The sequence below is a fragment of the Oncorhynchus nerka genome, linkage group LG20 (assembly GCF_034236695.1).
Source record: "Oncorhynchus nerka isolate Pitt River linkage group LG20, Oner_Uvic_2.0, whole genome shotgun sequence".
NCBI classification, from domain to species: domain Eukaryota; kingdom Metazoa; phylum Chordata; class Actinopteri; order Salmoniformes; family Salmonidae; genus Oncorhynchus; species Oncorhynchus nerka.
The window spans coordinates 43,491,677-43,515,960 of NC_088415.1; the positions used below are offsets into that span (position 1 = coordinate 43,491,677).

Genomic DNA, 24,284 nt, shown 5'->3' on the forward strand with positions numbered 1-24,284 from the left:
AGAGGCAGTTTGGAACCCGGTAGTGAGTGTTGCAACTGAGAACAGATTATTTTTACGCGCTACGTGCTTCAGCATTTGGCGGTCCCGTTCTGTGAGCTTCTGTGGCCTACCACTTCGCGGCTGAGCCGTTGTTTCTCCTAGACGTTTCCGCTTCACACTAGCAGCGCAGATATTTGATGAACTGACTTGCTGTCAAGGTAGCATCCTATGACGGTGCCACGTTGAAAGTCACTGAGCTCTTCAGTAAGAACATTCTACTGACAATGTTTTTTCATGGAGACTGCATGGCTGTGTGCTCGATTTTAGACGCATGTCAGCAGTGGGTGTGGCTGAAATAGCCAAATCCACAATTTTGAAGGGATGTCCACATACAGTTGAAGTCGGAGGTTTACATACATTTAAACTCAGTTTTTCACAATTCCTGACATTTCATCTGTCTTAGGTCAGTTAGGATCACCACTTTATTTTAAAAATGTGAAATGTCAGAATAATAGTAGAGAGAATGATTTATTTCAGCTTTTATTTATTTCATCACATTCCCAGTGGGTCAGAACTTTACATACGCTCAATTAGTATTTGGTAGCATTGCCTTTAAATTGTTTAACTTGGGTCAAACGTTTCGGGTAGCCTGCCACAAGCTTCCCACAGTAATTTGGGTGAATTTTGGCCCATTCCTCCTGACAGAGCTGGTGTAACTGAGTCAGGTTTGTAGGCCTCCTTGCTCGCACACACTTTTTCCGTTTTGCCCACAAATCTTTTATAGGATTGAGGTCATGGTTTTGTGATGGCCATTCCAATACCTTGACTTTCTTGTCCTTAAGCCATTTTGCCACAACTTTGGAAGTATGCTTGGGGTCACTGTCCATTTGGAAGACCCATTTGCGACCAAGCTTTAACTTCCTGACTGATGTCTTGAGATGTTGCTTCAATATATCCACTTAATTTTATTTTCTCATGATGCCATCTATTTTGTGAAGTGCACCAGCCCCTCCTGCAGCAAAGCACCTCCACAACATGATGCTGCCACCCCCGTGCTTCACGGTTGGGATGGTGTTCTTCGGTTTGCAAGCCTCCCCCTTTTTCCTCCAAACATAACAGTTCAATTATCGTTTCATCAGACCAGAGGACATTTCTTCAAAAAGTCTGACTTTTTGGGGGCAGTTCTCGAGCAGTGGCTTCTTACTTGCTGAGCAACCTTTCAAGTTATGTCGATATAGGACTCGTTTTACTGTGGATATAGATACTTTTGTACCTGTTTCCTCCAGTATCTTCACAAGGTCCTTTGCTGTTGTTCTGGGATTGATTTGCACTTTTCGCACCAAAGTACGTTCATCTCTAGGAGACAGAATGCGTCTCCTTCCTGAGCGGTATGAAGGCTGCATGGTCCCATGGTGTATACATTCATACTATTGTTTGTACAGATGAACGTGGAGCTTTCAGGCGTTTGGAAATTGCTCCCAAGGATGAACCAGACTTGTGGAGGTCTACCATTTTCTTCTGAGCTCTTGGCTGATTTCTTTTGATTTCTCATGATGTCAAGCAAAGAGGCACTGAGATTGAAGGTAGGCCTTGAAATACATCCACAGATACACCTCCAATTGACTCAAATGATGCCTTTCAGAAACTTCTAAAGCCATGACATCATTTTCTGCGATTTTCCAAGTTGTTTCAAGGCAGTCAACTTAGTATATGTAAACTTCTGACCAACTGGAATTGTGATACGATGAATTATAAGTGAAATAATCTGTCTGTAAAACAATTGTTCGAAAAATGACTTGTGTCATGCACAAAGTCGATGTCCTAACCGACTTGCCAAAACTATAGTTTGTTAACAAGAAATTTGTGGGTGAATAACAAGTTTTAATGACTCCAACTCTAAACTTCCGACTTCAACTGTACTTTTGTATATACAGTGTAATTATTCGTTTTTTACTCCGCTGGTCTCGGGAAGAAATTACGAATCCTCACTGTCCAAGACTGAGTCAAGACCAAGTAAAAATGTATCCGACACTGATACAAGACAGAGACTTTCAATGTATGGTCTCGAGACCAAACAACACTGGATGGTAAGAGAAATTATTTTTACATGCCTAAATTCATTCAATAAAATGGGGGGTTTCGAAAACCACACAATTAATAATGATTGTAGGCCTGATACACATGCAACTCAGACAACAACAACAGCAACCACTGGTGACACTTTACATTACAGTGGCCTAGGCTAATGTTGAATTATTCCAGTAAGTACAGTGTAGCTAGCCTTTGGTACTTACTTATTCTTACTCTGTACTTCTTACAGTTAAACTACTTAGGGTTAACAACCATATAATAATGGGTTAATAAGCCACAGTGATCATAACCATGATGATTTTAAATAAGTTAGACTACTGAAAATCACTAGTTTGAGAACTTCATTTCGGCCTAGAATAGCAGAACATAGAGACAACTCAAGACATAAACAGAGTGAGGAAGGCCGACCTTGACAACTAACCTTTACGCATCTCTGAGTGTATTATGGTTGCCTGAATAATCATGGGTCTGCTTATGCATGTTGATATAAATTATAATTATATGACAGGGTTGGTAGTTGTTTTATTCTAAAAATATGTTATCTTATACATTGTTGACGAACTTCAACTGAAGGAAGCACTTTCGATTGCGCGGTGAACGCACCAACATCAGGCTGCCAAAACGATTAAAACTTGAATGTTTGATAAAAATCGATCTTCTGTGTAGTTAATGCATAATTTAACACCAATATGAGACATATTTAGGATATCAATAACTTACCGTTCACAAACTCAATAAAAGTCAGCTATAAACATTTCAAAAGAGTTTAGATAGAATTCCGTTCCGTTTCTTCTCTCCGTCTTCCCTCACTCATGTGGAGACAGCTGAATATGTATATCGTACAGTTGTAACGTCAATCCATCTACAACAGCATAGCCTGTTGAATATTAGGCTATTTCTTAAAAGTTTAGCAAATGAAAATAAAAATGTCGCGGCCGAATAATGTTTTGGGGCAATGGGGTGAACGAAAGAACGAGGAGGAGAGGACTTCCCTGTTAGGCATAACGCAATAAACGCATTTAATAATGTAGTCTACGGAAGTGATCGTGGATCACGTTTATAAGGGGGAGGGGGAATACAAAAAATACATAGCAGGGTAGACTGCTTATGTAACAACATTTTCATGGTATCAATAACATTTGGTTTGTATTCACACATGTTTTCTAAAACAAATTTACCACAAATGAGTGAGTTGTTTATGTTTCGGTTTGCTCTAAATTGTGCAAGAAACCATCCCCTTCTTATAAAAGATATATGGAGTTCTTATGTATTATTATACGGATATATGGCCTATAATATTTCAATAACACCAATCCACTTCTACATATATTCAAATTAAGGGTCCTACAAAAATGGTATAGTCAGTGGCTTATCTGTAAAATAGAGACCATTTGAAACGATTATAGAATTTACATACTGGCCTATCTGCTATTGAGGAAACATTAAAAACATTCGATAGGCTTATGCATATCATAGTTCTGGTTTCGATCCCTGTCATATGGATACCGTCCATAGGACGTTGTTGAGTTTACTTTGCTGTTGCATATCCGTGTAAAATGACTTGCGTAAACGACTTTAAGCTGCTGGCACTCTGAAAACGAAACTAACCAAGCATACAGTGCTAGCCAATGGGCATGATATTATAGTAACAGACATAGTAAAGGTCCATTGAATGGTAACCGTAGGCGGACGTAAGTATTGCCGCACACTTACACACAGTAATTTACGGTAACTTCCAGTAAACAGGTGTTTGTCGTAGGGTTCTCAGGACTCCGGCATGCACGCCCACGCAGTACTGTTGGCATACGTTCATGAGGTGAATAGACGAGACATAATTGGTGCATCATGTTTGGGGGACATAGTCATAGCATATTGGTTTAAAAAGTACTGACATATACAAACCACAGACATGTACATATTTACTTTAGTTCATGTGTAATAATGACCAGACACTTGTATCCTTACGCGTCATTTCACCTTTCTTGGCACACTTGAACGTTGGGTCAGTAACCGAAAGGTCCCAAGTTCGAATCCCACGAGCAGACAAGGTAAAATGGGTACATTTCCATATCCGTCATTAAGTGTATGGCTACAATCATATTAGGACAAGGCCATTTGCCAATTAGGCTACTTTAGCCACCGCCTACATGTCATGTAATCATTGATAGATGTCTGCTGCCTTCTAGTTGTGTGCGCCTCAACCTCCAGCTCTGACAGGCCACCATGCCCACATGAACGCTGGTGGGCACTAGAGCAAATTCGATTGAACATGATAATACATCATAGCCTGAAGGTAAGTCCTAATTAACTTCACTTAAATATCGTTCAACGGCCTAACCATGAGCGTGTTATCTAAACATTTAGGGTATGGTACTGTAACCACAGATGAAAGGGGAAGTCAGTAGCAGTATCTTTGCTGTAACTTTCCATTTCAATTTTTTTTTTTTGCGGATGCAATGCGTTTGACTTTAGATGTGAGAACATAGAGATGCCACAAGAGGGAGTTGTTAGACCGCCTAAATTTGATTCCTCTTCATTCACTGCCATCAGCAGAGGCAGCGAGGAGGCCAGGGCACGACATGCGGTGGAGGGATGTTCTCTGATGGATAGAACAGTTGGGATGTATGCAATGTCCTCAACATGGTCAGTGAATGTGTTGGACGTAGAACCACCATGATATAAGCCTGGTTGTAGATCGATTAGGGCCTGTCAAGTGTTTGCTTCTTCCTGCTTGGGTTAGCATTGGGACAGGGAATGCAGATTTATTTAGATCAGTGATCGGGTTGGTTATAGGGGACCCCTAAAACAGTTAAATAGTGTTTCACTGAGTATGTTTGTATGTGTTTCTCTTTGTGTTCTTGTCTGTGTTTTTGTATGTAAACGCTTCCTGTGCGTGTGTGTGTGTGTGTGTGTGTGTGTGTGTGTGTGTGTGTGTGTGTGTGTGTGTGTGTGTGTGTGTGTGTGCGTATCATGGTGTACTAGTAACGTGTGCAGGGATGAAGCTTAATGTGTCTGTACCACAATGCTGTAATCAATATCAATTATGCACTTAAAATAACACAAGGTAGAATAAAAACACACAGTAAGAAATAAGAAGAACATGAGAAAGTAAGCATACTATTTACAGGGTCAGTTCCAATAACATATTTACAATGTGCAGGGATACTAAGTTGATAGAGGTAGATATGTGTAAGGGTAAAGTGACTAGGCATCAGGACATGTTATGATTAACAGTGTATCGGCAGGGTAAATGAAGAGTGTGTGTGTGTGTGTATAGAGTCAGTATAAATGTGTGTGCATGTTATTAAGGTGAATGCACCAATTTGTAAGTCGCTCTGGATAAGAGCGTCTGCTAAATGACTTAAATGTAAATGTAAATGTTATGTGTGTGTTGTGTGAGTGTGTAGAGTTCTGTGAGTGTGCATAGAGACCGTGCAACAACAACAATAAATTACAAGGGTCAACTCAAATAGTCTGTTATCCATTTAGCAGTCTTATGGCTTGGGGATAGAAGCTGTTCAGGTGCGTGTTGGTGTCAGACTTCATGCACTGGTACCGCTTGCTGTACAGAGAGTTGCTGTACAGAGAGAGCAGTCTATGGCTTGGGTGGCTGGAGTCACCCAAGGCCAATTTTACGGGCCTGGATGGCAGAGTGTGTGGCCCCAGTGATGTACTGGGCTGTCCACACTACCTTCTGTAGCGCCTTGCAATCGAGGGTGGTGCTGTTGCCATACCAAGCAGTGATGCAGCCAGTCAAGATGATCTCAATGGGCAGCTGTAGAACTTTTTGAGGATTTCAGGGACCATGCCAAACCTTTTAAACTTCCCGAGGGGGAAGAGGTGATGTCGCACCTTCTTCACGACTCTACGCGTGTGAGTGGACCATTTTAAGTCCTTAGTGATTTGGACACCAAGGAACTTGAAGCTCTCAACCCACTCCACTGCAGCCTCATCGATGTGGATGAGGGCGTGCTCACCCCCCAGTTTCCTGTAGTCCATGATCAGCTCCTTGTGTTTACTGACACAAACACACGCACCATTCCCCAGCAGACTTCTCTCTCTCAACTCTCTCTTTCTCTCTCAGAACAGAAGTACCACAGTTAAGGTTTCCTGTGTGTGTGTTTTGTAGTATTTTGCCCTGTCCTCTTCGTTGCTATTTTCATTTTCTGCATGGCTGAAGGACTGCACCATTGAAACACTGTTTGAGATGGTCCACATACCAGAAAGACACAGTTCAGCTGAAGGTTGTCATGACTGAAACACTAGCAACACACACACAATATTGTACTTGATTGTTTTCTTATGTCTTAACCAAGGTTTTCTTTTTCTACAGGTTTTGAACAGCACCACAGAAGGGTGGAGAATAGAGCCAGAGTATTGATTTGAGATTTGAGTAAGGTAAGGCTAGGCTATCTTGCTTGAAAGTGAGAAGGAATTATTTTCTTTCTTTCTTTTTCTCTTTCTTTCTTTCTTTCTTTCTTTCTTTCTTTCTTTCTTTCTTTCTTTCTTTCTTTCTTTCTTTCTTTCTTTCTTTCTTTCTTTCTTTCTTTCTTTCTTTCTACATTCCCTTAGCTTCCCTGTTTCTAAATTGCCCAATAGTAAATCAGTCATTATATTGGATGTAACACATAACATAATTTGTCCCTCACAGCAAATAAACCTTTGAAATGGGAACTAAAATTACAGTTTGAAATATGGTTTGAGACAAAACAATAATGGTCGGGCCTATTAACATCACCACCAGGGGTCAACAGTTCAGCACGTCATCTATAAAATGTATTTAGCCTGTTAATGATGGCCATCAGATTCCTACCTCTCTTTCCTGCTCACTCGCTCCCTTGCTCTCTCTCTCCCTGCCATAGCCTGGAGGAGTGTTGTAGCCAGCATCTGGAGTCAGGCTGTGTGAATGGGATCCTTTCTTATGGGAGCCTGCGCTCCAGTGAGCGCACTCAGGGCATGGGGCACTGCACTGCAGGCCTACCAAGGTAGGAGTAGGCAGGGGAAAAGGAGGTGCAGGGGTAGGGCCAGGCAGGCAGGGAAATGGAGAGGCAGGAGGGATGGAGTAGGATAGGGGGTTGGGGATATTGCGAGACCACAGAGTTTATCACCAAACACGGCCACTAGCTTTGAGGCTCTTTTCAGAGTCTCACCTTTCCTGCTGTATACGATCTAATTTCATGTTCTGTCCTCTCCCCAATTTCTTTCTTTCTGTTTCTCTCTCTGTTTTAGGGGAAACAGTGGGGACAGGTCTGGTAGTATAAATGAAATGGAGAGGGCCAAGTGGCTGGGGTTAGGGAGGCAGATTTATTGGGGTTTGGGATGGGAGGAAGAGGCTTGGTGGTCCAGTGCTGGGACTGGGCCTGGTGGGGAGGCTAGCTACATAAAAATGGTTGCCGGTCTTGTCTTGTAATGAGATAATAAAATCTAAAAACGCTGGGGATCATGGATAATACCTTCCAAGGCCCTCCTCTCCACAGGGGACCTGGTGGGTGGGCTGACTGGCTCTGACTGCTCTCTCTATTTATTTTACTAGGCATGTCCATTAAGATCAAATTATTATTTTCAATGACGGCCTAGGAACACTGGGTTAACTGCCTTGTTCAGGGGCAGAACGACAGATTTGTATCTTGTCAGCTCGGGGATTCAATCTTGCAACCTTTTGGTTACTAGTCCAACACTGTAACCACTAGGCTACCTGCCACTCTCTCTATGGTGGGGGTCAAGTTTGGGATGAGGTGGTAGTTATAGAGATCAGATGAGGTGTTGGTTCTATTTTCAGGTTCTATTCAGAGTTGTATTTTCTGAGGTTTGAAGTGCAGGCCCACTCCTTTCATAGTTCTTTGAGCTTTTTATTGAAGCGATAGTAAAGATGGGGGAGGGTGAGTCAAAGGGCAGTGAGTGGGCCAGATTCAAACCCATGTCGACTCTGGCATACATGTGTGCCGGGGTCAGTGGCTGTAACTGCTGGACAACGCAGGCCACGGTTTGAAGGAAGTTTCAGACAACTGGAGGCATGAGCGCCTGAATAGTGAACACCCCTGATGGCTCTACAGCCTCTCAAGGTTATAGCACATATCAATTATTATCTGTTGAACAATTATATCCACATTCATTCATTAACTGAATCCCAAGGTGGAATGTACAAGAAATGTAGCTAGGCCCACTGAACATATAGCCGATAAACTCAGAAAAATCAAGTGAATAAATGGACGGACTCGCTTAGCCTCTACCGGTGCCCAGAGCAGACTGATGTTGCATTGATGTTACAAGTCATTATACCACCCCGCTCTTAATGATCTGCCCGCTTTGTCCCCCGATGGGTCAAATGTGAATGCTCCCCACATGTGGTTGCGTGCAGTACACCGGAAGCGTAGGCTACTCCAGTGGTTATAGGCCTGCATCAGTTTGCATACATTTAAATGGAGAATTACATGGAGAGTGTATGGAGAGTGTTTTTCTCTTATTGACGTAGGAGGGATAGCCTATTCCTTTCCTTAAAGGAATGCGTATGGGAGTTGAACATGCAGCAACCCAGACCCCCTTTACTGTCAGAGATTACACACAATGTCTTTTATTTTTATAAAAAATAATAATAATGAAAGAAGTGTCTCATTTAGTTCTAGTTGGGCAATGTGTGTGTGTATATATACTGTATGTATTTTTATTTATTTATTCTCCTTCATAACGCACCTTGCTTAAAGGGATACTTCTGGATTTTGGGAATGAGGCCCTTGATCTACTTCCCTAGAGACAGATGTGTGCATTTTGAAGGAAGTTTAAGTCTAAGACTAGCGCAATTGCTAACTAGCATTAGCACAATGACTGAAGTCCATTGGTATCTTCTAGTAGGTTGGAAATCACAGCTGGCCTTGTACATTGTTTGCTTCCTCCAGCCATTCGGGATAAACTGTTTCGGTTTCAATGACTCAATATTTTGGACAAAAACTGATGAATGTAAATAAGGCTGGGAATGTCAATACAATCGAACTAGCAAGTCAATCATAATGTGGCTAATAGGCTAGCTTATCTATTTATGTAGCTATTTCTTTAGCAAGCTAAAAACACAGAGCATGAAGTTAGCTAGCTGCTGGGAGGATTTTGTCATTGGACGAGTGGGTGAGTGGCCAACTTTTTCCACTCATATCGTTTTTGATTCAGGTGTCATTTAGTTAGGTACACTGAAGAAAAATATAACAATTTCAAAGATGTTACTGAGTTACAGTTCATATAAGGAACTCAGTCAACTGAAATCAATTATTCAGGCCCTAATCTATGGATTCCACATAACTGGGAATACAGATATGCCTCTATTGGTCACAGATACCTTAAAAAAAATATTGGGGCATGGATCAGAAAACCAGTCAGTATCTGGTGTGACCACCATTTGCCTCATGCAGTGCAACACATCTCCTTCGAATAGAGTTGATCAGGCTGTTGATGGTGGCCTGTGGAATGTTGTCCCATTCCACTTTAATGGCAGTGCGAAGTTGCTGGATGTCAACGGTAACTGGAACACGTTGTCGTACACATCGATCCAAAGCATCCCAAACATGCTCAATGGGTATGAGTATGTAGGCCATGGAAGAACTGGGACATTTTCACATTTTCACCTTCCAGGAATTCTGTACAGATCCTTGCGACATTACGTTAAAAATGTGAGAAATAAGCTTTTTGTGCGTACGGACAATTTCTGCGACCTTTTATTTCAGCTCATGAAATGGGACCAACTCTTCACATGTTGCATTTATATTTTTGTTCAGTGATTCATTTTGCTAGCTAGCTATGCTGAACTTGAACGGCTTTTATCCGTAGTTAGCATACCTCTTAGTTGTCAATGAAATGTATTTGGCATCGATCAAATGGGCGGGTAGGCAGGCAAGTTCCCATTGAGTTGTCAAAACGTGGGTTGGGACAAACATGCAAGGGCGAACAGACTACTATTCCCCATTATTTATCAGTGCAATTTCTGTCAACCAACTACAAGCTGAAAAAGGTTTGAGAGAGTTTATCTACTGTTCCCTTGTTAGATTTTAGCTCATCTCGCTCTGGTCAACATTTGTTTGTTGATCTTTTTGTTGTTGATGAATAGTTCCCAAATGTTAGAGTACTCCCGTGGTATTTACATATTTGCAGAAATCCATTCAGGTGTATTGGGGCTTTTGGCGAATGCTTTCTAATGATCTAAAGTTGCGCTGTTGGTACTGTAAACAGAAGTGCTCCAATGTCAGAAAGAAAGAAAGGATCATATTCTTCCTAGGGGTGTATATGAGCAGATTTGAATAAGATTTCTTATTGCTAAAATGCTGTGAGTTCCACTAAGTCTGGTCAAGACTTTATAATGTATATATTTTATTTTGTATTGTACAGAGACATAGTCACTGACCAATAACCTGCATTAAGGGGAAAGACCACTACAGAGGCACCAATAAGGTCGTTCTCTCATCTGTGCAACAGAACAGGACAGGTTTATATGGGGAAGCATCAAAGGGGAAGAGGTGAAAAAGGAACCTGAGGGATTTATTGTTCTGTTCAGTTTATGTATGTTTTGTTAATATATGCCCACTAAGAAGCTTGAGGGTTGAGCAATACTATTTTAATTGTAGCTGTTTATGTAGTGAATCAACAACGTACATAATGTATGGAGTCAATATGAAACCAAAAATATGTAAAGACTAAGGCTATTGCAGTGACCACAGTAAATTCCACGTGACCATTGAGTCATGGTAATCTCCTTTTATGCTCTCTGGACATGTGTTGGTAGTACCCAACTAGCTAACGACCTGGCTAATGGCCTGGTACTCAGGGCTTTATTGTCCCTCTAACCACTCTGACATCAATGCAAATGCAATCAAAAATCACATCAAACACATCATCAAAACAGTATGTGCTTTTAAAACTCACCTCACTGTGAGCTGAGCTGAAAACATGGTCGTTGTGGAAGTTGTTTGAAAGCCTAACACAACAAAATGGACAGTGCTCTCTAATGTGATGATTCATTCAAAACACTATATGCATTTTCAATCTTATGCATAGGCCTATAATGCATAGGCCTATATATGAGCCCAAGCACCTCCCCATTTATAGAAAAAATGTATAATGATTGAGCCATTATACAATACATAGCCTACTACATATTACGCACAGCAGAAGAAGAAAAAAAACATTTTTAAAATGCTGAACATAGTTGGAGTAGCTAATGCTCCAAAATTAAACACATTCTAGTAATCACATTTGACTGTGGACTGCATTTATTATGCATCCTGGATGGACTGGTTACCTTATGCTAAACTCCAAACTTTCTATCCATGAGTCTGGGAGAGAAAATATAGGCCTAGGCAATGCTGTTGGTTCATTGATTGTGCAGAGTTAGCCTACAATTCTAATGAATTTGTATTTGATTTTGAATAGCCTAGAAATAGGGAACTTTTCAAATATTTTCATAATTAATAGACTTACACATCACCTTTTTAGCTACAGAATATCTCACCACTGTGCGTTTCCATCTCTCCTTCATTCCTTTCTTGAGCGAGCATAGAGAGGGGCTGTCAATAGTTTAATGAAATGTTTCGCTGTGAAAACATGTTACTATTGATGTTCCCAAACAGATTTCAATTGGTTTCCCAAATTAAGCATTGGGTAGCTACAGGGACAGGATTGGAGAGCCCATGGCATACAGAGTTTGAGCAAAATCTCACTTGTCTGACAGAGAGAGGCTGCATGCTCCTTGAACAGGGGTTGATGAGTGGAGTGAAATAACTGGAGTAGCCTATCCGAATAAGTGGAAAACGGCCTCCATTTGATAAATAGCACTCAAATGAGTGCATACGGATGACATCTTTTTTCCCCCTGCCCATTTGAGAAGTGGCCATTCTAAATCTTAACTGATTTTACAGATTCAATTGAGAATAGTATGATGGGTGAACATATGATCACATGATGAGAGAACAGTGTGTGCAGCCTGAGGCAAGGAACCGAGCTCTTTCTCAAATCATCAATAGCATATAGTCACATCATGCAAGCCCATCTATGTTTTGATTTCTAAGACAAATAACTCTAAATCTAGAGCATAGGACCTGTATCAAATTATGACTTTTACGCTCAACATAGTCATTTCATATGCGCACTAGCTTCGGAATGGAAAAAATATCCTTTATATTTTATTCAGCAAAGTTGTCATTATATTCTTCCTACTATAAAAGCATATAATATAAAATAATGGCACATGATTTACAAGACTATCTTATCCTCTTATAGTGGACAAGCCTGCAGCCTATGGCAGCCCATACAGTAGGCCAACTCATATTCTGTTCTTCTGAAATACATTTTCTTCGTATCATATTGTTTCTTTAGACCTGCCAAATATAAATATTGGATTTATTGTGATGGTGTATATTAAATTGATTTATTAGACTTTTTATATTGTTTATATTAATTAACGTCAATTACTGTGAGACCGGCAGTCTTTTGCATGACAATAATCGGCTGACATTTCATGACGGCCACAACCCTAGTAAAGACCCTTTTCAATATAATGTGTTATTGAGTACATGAACATGTGTGCCATGGAATGGCAATGGAATTGTGCAGGCAGTCAAAAGAATGAAGGTATATTCTTATAATAAAAAAATAATAATAACACCGTCATCGGGTTTAGGTATCCTTGGGATGTGTTGTCATTCTCCTCCACCTACTACTTAATATCCAGAGGAGTATACATTTTCATTGATTCAAATTTACTACAAACCCAAATGGACATTTTATAAGGGACACCTAGCACATAAAAAGTCACTCTACTGAATTGTTATTGCCCAGATGAAGAGGACCCAATGTTCATTAATGATTTTATACTAAAATGTTCTCAATGTAAGTGGAATATTATATGGAGAGAGGGGTATTTTAATTGTGAGCGGGATGCAACTCTAGACAAGTCATCAACAAAATTTCAGGACTACCTGTAATAAGGAAGTACGCGTACTGGGATATGTTCCGGGTAGCCTCTGAGAATAACATCGACAAATATACGGTGACTCAGTTCATCAGGAAGTGTATAGGAGGTGTTGTACCCACTGTGACTATTAAAACCTACCCAAACCAGAAACCGTGGATAGAGGGCAGCATTTGCGGAAAAACTGGAAGCGCGAATGACCACATAACCATGGCAAGGTGACTGTGAATATGGCAGAATACAAACAGTGTAGTTATTTCCTCCGTAAGTCAATCAAACAGGCAAAACCTCAGCACAGAGACAAAGTGGAGTCACAATTCAACAGCTCAGACGCAAGACATATGTGGCAGGATCTACAGACAATCACAGACTACAAAGGGAAAACCAGCCACATCGCGGACACCAACGTCTTGCTTCTGGACAAGCTAAACACCTTCGCCCGCTTTGAGGACAACACAGTGCCACCGACGCGGCCAAGGACTGTGGGCTCTCCTTCTCTGTGGCCGATGTGAGTAAGACATTTTAAGCATGTTAACCTTCACAAGGCTGACGGCCCAGACTCCATCCCTAGCCGTGTCCTGAAAGCATGCACAGACCAGATGGCTGGAGTGTTTACGGACATATTCAATCTCTCCATATCGCAGTCTGCTGTCACCGCTTGCTTCAAGATGTCCACCATTGTTCCTGTACCCAAGAAAGCAAAGGTAACTGAACTAAATGACTATCGCCCCATAGCACTCACTTCTGTCATCATGAAGTGCTTTGAGAGGCTAGTTAAGGATCATATCACCTCTACCTTACCTGACACCCACTTCAATTTGCTTACTGCCCCAATAAATCCACAGACGATGCAATCGCCATCGCACTGCACACTGCCCTATTTGGACAATAGGAATACCTATGTAAGAATGCTGTTCAATGACTATAGCTCAGCAATCAACACCATAGTAACCTCCAAGCTCATCATTAAACTTGGGGCCCTGGGTCTGAACACCGCCCTGTGCAACTTGGTCCTGGACTTCCTGACAGGCCGCCCCCAGGTGGTGAAGGAAGGAAACAACACCTTCACCCCGCTGATCCTCAAATCAGGGGCCCTACGAGGGTGCGTGCTCAGCCCCCTCCTGTACTTCCTGTTCACCCATGACTGCGTAGCCACGCACGCCTCCAACTCAATCATCAAGTTTGCAGACGACACAACAGTAGTAGGCTTGATTACCAACAATGACGAGACTACCTACAGGGAGGAGGTGAGGGCCCTGAGAGAGTGGTGCCAGGAAAATAATCTTTCACTCAATGTCAACAAAACAAAGGAGCTGATAGTGAACTTCAGGAAACAGCAGAGGGAGCACGCCCCTATACACATTGATGTGACCGCAGTGGAGAAGGTGGCAACAGCGCCTCTTCAACCTCAGGAGGCTAAAGAAATTTGGCTTGGCCTCTAAAACCCTCACAAACTTTGACAGATGCACAATTGAGAGGATCCTATCGGGCTGTATCACCGCCTGGTACGGCAACTGCACCACCCGCATCCGCAGAGCTCTCTAGAGGGTGGTACAGTCTGCCCAACGCATCACCGGGGACACACTACCTGCCCCCCAGGACACCCACAGCACCAGATGTCACAGGAAGGACAAAAAGATCACCAAGGACATCAACTCCCCGAGCCACGGCCTGTTCACCCCGCTATCATCCAGGAGGCGAGGTCAGTACAGGTGCATCAAAGCTGGGACCAAGAGACTGAAAAACAGCTTCTATCTTAAGGCCATCAAACTGTTTAACCTCTTGAACCTCTGGGGGCAGTATTTCATTTTTGGATGAAAAACGTTTTAAACAAGATATTTTGTCACGAAAAGATGCTCGACTATGCATATAATTGACAGCTTTGGAAAGAAAACACTCTGACGTTTCCAAAACTGCAAAGATATTGTCTGTGAGTGCCACAGAACTAATGCTACAGGCGAAACCAAGATGAAACTTCAAACAGGAAGTGAGCCAGATTTTTGACGCGCTGTGTTCCAATGTCTCCTTATATGGCTGTGAATGCGCCAGGAACGAGCCTACACTTTCTGTTGTTTCCCCAAGGTGTCTGCAGCATTGTGACGTATTTGTAGGCATATCATTGGAAGATTGACCATAAGAGACTACATTTACCAGGTGTCCGCCTGGTGTCCTCCGTTGAAATTGGTGCGTAATCTCCAGCTGCATGTATTTTTCCATGTTATTCAGAGGAGAAACCAAACTTCCACGAATGATATATCATCAAATAGATATGTGAAAAACACCTTGAGGATTGATTCTAAACAACGTTTGCCATGTTTCTGTCGATATTATTGAGTTAATTTGGAAAAAAGTTTGGCGTTTTGATGACTGAATTTTCGGGGGGTTTTCTTAGCCAAACGTGATGAACAAAATGGAGCGATTTCTCCTACACAAATAATATTTTTTGAAAAACTGAACATTTGCTATCTAACTGAGAGTCTCCTCATTGAAAACATCCAAAGTTCTTCAAAGGTAAAATATTTTCTTGTTTTTGTGAAAATGTTGCCTGCTGAATGCTAGGCTTAATGCTATGCTAGCTATCAATACTCTTACACAAATGCTTGTTTTGCTATGGTTGAAAAGCATATTTTGAAAATCTGAGATGAGTGTTGTTAACAAAAGGCTAAGCTTGAGAGCCGATATATTTATTTAATTTCATTTGCGATTTTCATGAATAGTTAACGTTGCGTTATGGTAATGAGCTTGAGGCTATAATTACGATCCCAGATACGGGATTGCTCGTTTCAAGAAGTTAATAGCCATCACTAGCCAGATTCCACCCGGTAACGCAACCCTTCACCTTATTGGCTGCTGTCGGAAGTTGACATACACAAAACTTGTTTTTCAACTACCACAAATTTCTTGTTAACAAACTATAGTTTTGGCAAGTCGGTTAGGACATCTACTTTGTGCATGACACAAGTAATTTTTCTAACAAATGTTTACAGAAAGATGATTTCACTTATAATTCACTATCACAATTCCAGTGGGTCAGAAGCTTACATACACTAAGTTGACTGTGCCTTTGAACAGCTTGGAAAATTCCAGAAAATTATGTCATGGCTTTAGAAGCTTCTGATAGGCTAATTGACATAATTTGAGTCAATTGGCGGTGTACCTGTGGATGTATTTCAAGGCCTACCTTCAAACTCAGTGCCTCTTTGCTTGACATCATGGGAAAGTCAAAAGAAATCAGCCAAGACCATAGAAAAAAAATGTAGACCTCCACAAGTCTGGCTCATCCTTGGGAGCAATTTCCAAACTCCTGAAGGTACCACGTTCATCTGTACAAACAATAGTACGCAAGTATAAACACCATGGGATCACGCAGCCGTCATACCGCTCAGAAAGGAGACTCGTTCTGTCTCCTAGAGGTGAACACACTTGGTGCGAAAAGTGCAAATCAATCCCAGAACAACAGCAAAGGACCTTGTGAAGATGCTGGAGGAAACCGGTACAAAATTATCTATATCCACAGTAAAACGAGTCCTATATTGACATAACCTGAAAGGCCGCTCAACAAGGAAGAAGCCACTGCTCCAAAACCGCCATAAAAAAGCCAGACTACAGTTTGCAGCTGCAGACTGGGACAAAGATCATACTTTTTGGAGAAATGTCCTCTGGTCTGATGAAACACAAATTGAACTGTTTGGCCATAATGACCATCGTTATGTTTGTAGGCAAAAAGAGGAGGCTTGCAAGCTGAAAAACACCATCCCAACCGTGAAGCACAGGGGTGGCAGTATCATGTTGTGGGGGTGCTTTTCTGCAGGAGGGACTGGTGCACTTCACAAAATAGATGGCATCATTAGGAAAGAAAGTTATGTGGATATATTGAAGCAACATCTCAAGACAGTCAGGAAGTTAAGCTTGGTCGCAAATGGGTCTTCCAAATGGACAATGACCCCAAGCATACTTCCAAAGTTGTGGCAAAATGGCTTAAGGACAACAATGTCAAGGTATTGGAGTGGCCATCACAAAGCCCTCACCTCAATCCTATAGATTATTTGTGGGCAGAACTGAAAAAGCATGTGTGCGCAAGGAGGCCTACAAACCTGACTCAGTTACACCAGCTCTGTCAGGAGGAATGGTCCAAAATTCACCCAACTTATTGTGGGAAGCTTGTGGAAGGCTACCCGAAACGATTGACCCAAGCTAAACAATTTAAAGGCAATGCTACCAAATACTAATTGAGTGTATGTAAACTTCTGACCCACTGGGAATGTGATGAAAGAAATAAAAGCTGAAAGAAATAATTCTCTCTACTATTATTCTTACATTTCACATTCTTAATGCTTTTCGACCTGTCCCTAAATTAATGTAATTGGTTCAGAGTTTGTTTTGATATTTTAACCTGCGTGTCGTGATCGCGTTTGGTGTAGGGGGACAAAATTAATTTATGCACGATAGCGCACTATGGCGCACGCGTGCAGACGGTTTGGGTTCCGTGTTACTGACCTAAAACAGGGACTTTTTTTCTTGGATTAAATGTCAGGAATTGTAAAAAAAAAAAGACATGTATTTGGCTAAGGTGTATGTAAACTTCCGACTTCAACTGTACATAGACTTGGAATCACTGGCATCTTTAAATAATGCAACACTAGTCACTTTATTAATGTTTACATACTGCTTTACTCATCTCATATGTATATACTGTATTCTATTCTACTGTATTTTAGTCAATGCCACTCTGACATTGATCAATCTAATATTTAAATATTTCTTAATTCCATTCTTTAACTTTTAGATGTGTGTGTGTATTGTTGTGAATCGTTTTTAGATACTACTGCAATGTTGGAGCTAGGAATACATGCATTTCGCTACACTCGCAATAACATCTGCTAAATATGTGTATGTGACCAATAAAATGTTATTTAATTTGATGGTACATTTACATTTTACATTTAAGTCATTTAGCAGACGCTCTTATCCAGAGCGACTTACAAATTGGTGCGTTCACCTTAAGACATTTAGTGGAACAGCCACTTTACAATAGTGCATCGAAATCTTTTAAGGGGAGAGGGGGGAGGTGAGAAGGATTACTTTATCCTATCCTAGGTATTCCTGAAAGAGGTGGGGTTTCAGGTGTCTCCGGAAGGTGGTGATTGACTCCGCTGTCCTGGCGTTGTGAGGGAGTTTGTTCCACCATTGGGTAGCATCCACATTAATGTACAAGTGTTTTAGAAACATATTCTACTGGAAAGCAGGGAGTTGTGAACAGGCGCACACTTTATTGAGGCAGGAGAAACCAACAGACGGACGCCACTGCGTCGACACCTCCAGCCAATAAGCAAAAATGCAAAACGCGCACAAACAGTCACAATAATTATGCTCAAACAAATAAACATACCTCGTGACAAAACACGGAATGAACGAACACCAGTCTAGCGCTCAAAATTGACACGTAACACAAAACAATTTCACACAAAGACATGATGGGGAACAGAGGAATAAATACATGTAGTGTGATTGGTTCATGAAAACCAGGTGTGCAGGGAACAAGACAAAACAAATGGATAAATGAAAAATGGAGCAGCGATGGCTAGAAAGCCGGTGACGTCGACCGCCGAAAGCCGCCCGAACAAGGAGAGGAGCCGACTTTGGCGGAAGTCGTGACATCTATTCTTATTTACAATAAAAGTGACATAATACATTATTCACCATTCATTTCAAATGGGCACAAAATGATCTGAAACACCACCAAACAAACAGCAAATGCATCCAACAAGTTTGTGGAGTCACAAGCTTGATGTAATTATTGCATGCTTGGAATTGGGGACCAAATACAAACATTCTGACTACTTTAATAAACATATAAGTGAATTTGTCCCAATACTTTTAGTCCCCTAAAATGTGGGGACTATGTACAAAAAGTGCTGTCATTTCTAACCGGTTCACCCGATATGGATGAAAATACACTCAAATTAAAGCTTACAGTATGCACTCTGTATCATTTCAAATCTAAAGTGCTGGAGTACAGAGCAAAAAAACAAAAAATGTGTCACAGTCCCAATACTTTTGGAGCTCACTGTATGTTGATGTTGTATGAGGTTGAAATATGCTCGATTTTGAGTTCAATGGAAAAGAAATAAAAAATAAATTGTAGAAAAAAAGAGACACAAATAATGCTTGTGAAACAGTGTGATCTAACCATTTGATCTGGCTGTTCATCTTACAGAGTTCCTCTATAGCCTAGCAGTCCATTGATGACATTATCCGACAGTGTTAACTCTTCCCCTGCATGTTCTTTGAAGCCTCACGCCTGTCTCCTCTCTATTGATCCTGCTGATGCTGTGAACCTCTGAGTTGTCATGTCTTTGATGCATCCATGCTGTAGCTGCCCAGTGCCTTTACAACCCAGATCAATGTCTTGTGTCTGCTGCGTTGTGGTGTGTGGTACGGTAGAGTGAAGGCTGAGGACGGATCATCCACAGACACTCACATGGGTGTACGCATGCACACGCACACACACTGGAGCTGTGGCTGAAAGCCAAGGCTGGAGCTAGGTAATAGGATTGTAAGTGTCTGGGAATGAAGGGTAATGAAATGAGCATCCAGAGCAATCAGAGGGAGAGAGGAACCGAGGAAGGAAGGGAGGGGGCTAACTGACAGAGACAACCTGCAAGACCAGAACAACACTTCCCCTTTCTCCCTGGCCATGACACCATTACTGCGGTACACACATTTCAGGATTAAAGGCGTGGCAAGCTTTGGTACTTCATACTCTGCTGATAACTTTTATTTCTAACACAAGGCTAAAACATGGGATTATGGTATAATGGTGTTCCCCACAGTCAAAATAACTTATGTCTCAAAGATATTACAGAGCTCAATCTGCCTCTGAAAAGACACATACAGATTCCCATGTAGGCCCACAGCACAACATAGCACAGTGTGTCCATGCATGAGCTTTAAACTAGCAGGGGGTCATTTTGGCTTCTTGAAACTTAGAGCTTCGGTTTTGTTGTCTGTTTTCTATATCTTGTCTCATTCCCCGACTCCTTACAAATATTATTCTTCCTGTCTATTCTCAGAATCCCGGTCCTGCTTCCATGTGCTTTTTATCCAATGTTTCAGTGCATTATCTTTATTGTGATATGTATTCTATTCCCATTGTGATTTGATTTGTGGAACAGAAATGGCAGATTAGTCTTAAATCCTCCCAAATAGATGATCCACTCATCTGTATAGCTCATGCATCCAGGGCCTCAGCATAATTGCTGTTGATTTGTGGTGAAGGCTGGACAAGACCTGGGTTCAAATAATGGTTGATATCTGTCAAATACTTTTGAGCGTTTACTTTAGCCTGCCAGGAGTAACAATTGGGCAGAGTTAGTTGTTTTTGGACTATTATATTGGTCCATTAAGCCAGGCTATCTCAATCAAGCATAGATTAATTCGTTTTAATGATTGTAAATAGTATTTAAACCCAGGTCTGGACGGGACAATGCTTGGCTTATAGCCTACGCTGGGCCAGGAGAAAAGGAACCGATCTGCTCTGCATCCTTCTATCCAACAATACCATCCGATCCAGCATGTGCTTATTAAAACCATTGTGGACCAGGGCATTTCCCCAGTGTCGCCTCTCCCTGTTGTGTCCTATCTGATTGATGTTGACTGGGGTCACCTAAACTTGCTGTGTGTATGTGATGGTGCACACAGGGGACTAAATGTTTACATTCATTCATTTGACTTAATTTGACTGGTGGCCTAGGCTGAGGTACAGACGTGAGGCCTTACAGATATAGGATCTTAATTGGACTTGTATTGTCACAGCTAAATAATTTTGCCACAACAGGATTTGAACTGTTAGTCCATCACGTTGCTTGATGAGGAAGGATTGTTGACATATATTTTACATTTGTATCTAAAATCATAATTGAGAAGTAATTAATCAAAGTTGGCATATTTATGATATGTGGGGCATACCCAGGCCTCCTTCAAGACTCCGCTGTCAATGTTTCAGCTGTAGATGCTACAAAGCAAACCATTGTACAAAGCATCTTATACAGATAAATTGGCATAATAGACCATCATTGCACATCCTGCAAATCACCAGCAGAGGGTGTCCATTTTGAATCCATTTTCACATTCACTCTGTTGGTAATGATTACAAATTGGATCATAACTCTAAAAGTAGCATCGAATCGCATCTCTGCATGTCTGGCAGACATATCAGTGTGGATGACGGATCACCACCTCAAGCTGAACCTCGGCAAGACGGAGCTGCTCTTCCTCCCGGGGAAGGACTGCCCGTTCCATGATCTCGCCATCACGGTTGACAACTCCATTGTGTCCTCCTCCCAGAGCGCTAAGAACCTTGGCGTGATCCTGGACAACACCCTATCGTTCTCAACTAACATCAAGGCGGTGGCCCGTTCCTGTAGGTTCATGCTCTACAACATCCGCAGAGTACGACCCTGCCTCACACAGGAAGCAGCGCAGGTCCTAATCCAGGCACTTGTCATCTCCCGTCTGGATTACTGCAACTCGCTGTTGGCTGGGCTCCCTGCCTGTGCCATTAAACCCCTACAACTCATCCAGAACGCCGCAGCCCGTCTGGTGTTCAACCTTCCCAAGTTCTCTCATGTCACCCCGCTCCTCCGCTCTCTCCACTGGCTTCCAGTTGAAGCTCGCATCCGCTACAAGACCATGGTGCTTGCCTACGGAGCTGTGAGGGGAACGGCACCTCAGTACCTCCAGGCTCTGATCAGGCCCTACACCCAAACAAGGGCACTGCGTTCATCCACCTCTGGCCTGCTCGCCTCCCTACCACTGAGGAAGTACAGTTCCCGCGCAGCCCAGTCAAAACTGTTCGCTGCTCTGGCCCCCCAATGGTGGAACAAACTCCCTCACGACGCCAGGACAGCAGAGTCAATCACCACCTTCCGGAGACACCTGAAACCCCACCTCTTTCAGGAATACCTAGGATAGGATAAAGTAATCCTTCTCACCCCCCTTAAAAGATTTAGATGCACTATTGTAAAGTGGCTGTTCCACTGGATGTCTTAAGGTGAACGCACCAATTTGTAAGTCGCTCTGGATAAGAGCGTCTGCTAAATGACTTAAATGTAAATGTAAATGTAGCAGACATCCCACTCTGGAACTTTGATTTCCACGTAGGGTATGTTATGTTCAAAAATATATTGAAAGTAAACTTTTTTTTTCTCCAATATTCATAAATTAATGTTTTAAGAAGTTATTGATATCAAAATACTACTCATATTAAAGAGCAAGCGGTAAAGCTTCATATGCGACCAATGTTTGCTTTGTAGCACTTACAGATTAAACACTATGGAGTCTTAAAGGAGGTCTGGGCTGGGTAAGGCCAAAATGTCATAAATATGCTAACTTTTATCAGTAATTTCTCAGTTATGCTTTTAGACACATGTCAAAAATACTTCCTCCAAAGGACTATTCTAGGGATTGCTTTTCGTGAGGAATCACTTCAGAAAGTATTCAGAACCCTTGACTTTTTCCACATTTTGTTATGTTACAGCCTTATTCTAAAATGGATTACATTTTTTTTTAACTCAGCAATCTACACACAATACCCCATAATGACAAAGCACAAAGTTTTTTTAAATGTTTGCAAATGTATTGAAAAGAAACAACAGAAATACCTTCTTTACATACAGTTGAAGTTGGAAGTTTACATACATCTTAGCCAAATACATTTAAACTCAGTTTTTCACAATTCCTGACATTTTAAATTGTTGAACTTCTCTATGGCCTTACCCAAGGGCAGCATTGGGAATTTTGGATGAAAAGCGTGCCTAAAATAAACTGCTTGCTACTCAGCCATAAAAGCTAGAATATGCATATAATATTTAGAAGTTTCTAAAACTGTTTGATGTCTGTGAGTATAACATAACTCATATGGCAGGCAAAAACCTGAGACAAAATCCAACCAGGAAGTGGGAAATCTGAGATTTGTAGTTTTTCGACTCTTGCCCTATTGAATACACAGTCTATGGGGTCATGTTGAACTTCTTAAGGCTTCCACTAGATGTCAACAGTCTTTAGAACGTTGTTTGATGCTTCTACTGTGAAGTGGAGCCATATGAGAGGGGAATGAGTCAGGGGTCTGCCAGCAGTCACAGGCTCAATCTCGCGCGTTCACGTGAGAGCGACCTGCGTTCCATTGCATTTCTGAAGACAAAGGAATTCTCCCGTTGGAACATTATTGAAGATTTATATTAAAACATCCTAAAGATTGATTCTATACATTGTTTGAGATGTTTCTACGGACTGTAACGGAACTTTTGGACTTTTCATCTGCTTGTGCGCCATGAAGGATTACTGGGCTGAATGCGCTAACAACGAGGAATATGGACATAAATGATGGACATTATCGAACAAAACAAAAATGTATTGTGGAACTGGGATTCCTGGGAGTGCATTCTGATGAATATCATCAAAGGTAAGTGAATATTTATAAAGTTATTTCTGACTTCTGTTGACTCCAACATGGCAGATATCAATTTGGTTTGATTTGTCGTCTGAGCGACGTACTCAGATTATTGCATGGTTTGCTTTTTTCGTAAAGTTTTTTTGAAATCTGACACAGTGGTTGCATTAAGGAGAAGTATATATTTTTAATTCTGTGAATAACACTTGTATCGTTTATCAATGTTTCTTATGAGTATTTATGTACATTTATGTGGCTCTCTGCAAAATCACCGGATGTTTTGGAACTACTGAACATAACGCGCCAATGTAAACTCAGAGTTTTGGATATAAATATGAACTTTACCGAACAAAACATACATGTATTGTGTAACATGAAGTCCTATGAGTGTCATCTGATGAAGATCATCAAAGGTTAGTGATTCATTTTATCTATATTTCTGCTTTTTGTGACTCCTCACTTTGGCTCATTAAGGCTTTTTGAAATTGGAGACTGGCTGGATTTACAAGTGTATTTTTAAAATTGTGTAGCGTCCCACGTACCCTAGAGAGGTAAACTTGGGTCAAACGATTTGGGTAGCCCTCCACAAGCTTCCTGTAATGAATTGGGTGAATTTTGGCCCATTCCTCCTGACAGAGCTGGTGTAACTGAGTCCGGTTTGTAGGACTCCTTGCTCGCACACGCTTTTTCAGTTCTGCCCACAAATGTTCTATAGGATCGAGGTCAGGGCTTTGTGATGGCCACTCCAATACCTTGACTTTGTTGTCCTTAAACCATTTTGCCACAACTTTGGAAGTATGCTTGGGTTCATTGTCCATT

At 41.5% G+C, this 24,284-nt stretch overlaps 1 protein-coding gene and 2 long non-coding RNA genes across 5 annotated transcripts in view; 1 reads left to right on the forward strand and 2 right to left on the reverse strand.

The window, feature by feature from the left end:
• Window positions 1-3,094, reverse strand: part of stat6 (signal transducer and activator of transcription 6, interleukin-4 induced) — a 56,812-nt gene extending 53,718 nt beyond the window's left edge. For all 3 annotated transcript variants that reach the window (XM_029622841.2, XM_029622839.2, XM_065005525.1), the window contains exon 1: window positions 2,791-3,094. The gene's annotated coding sequence lies outside the window, so the exon portion shown is untranslated. The remainder of the gene's footprint in view (window positions 1-2,790) is intronic.
• Window positions 1-22,005, reverse strand: part of LOC135562986 (uncharacterized) — a 119,482-nt gene extending 97,477 nt beyond the window's left edge. The window contains exon 1 of the long non-coding RNA XR_010460179.1: window positions 21,914-22,005. This is a non-coding gene — a long non-coding RNA (uncharacterized LOC135562986). The remainder of the gene's footprint in view (window positions 1-21,913) is intronic.
• LOC135562987 (uncharacterized) overlaps window positions 3,677-24,284 on the forward strand; it is a 61,273-nt gene continuing 40,665 nt past the window's right edge. The window contains exons 1-2 of the long non-coding RNA XR_010460180.1: window positions 3,677-4,363; window positions 6,404-6,468. This is a non-coding gene — a long non-coding RNA (uncharacterized LOC135562987). The remainder of the gene's footprint in view (window positions 4,364-6,403; window positions 6,469-24,284) is intronic.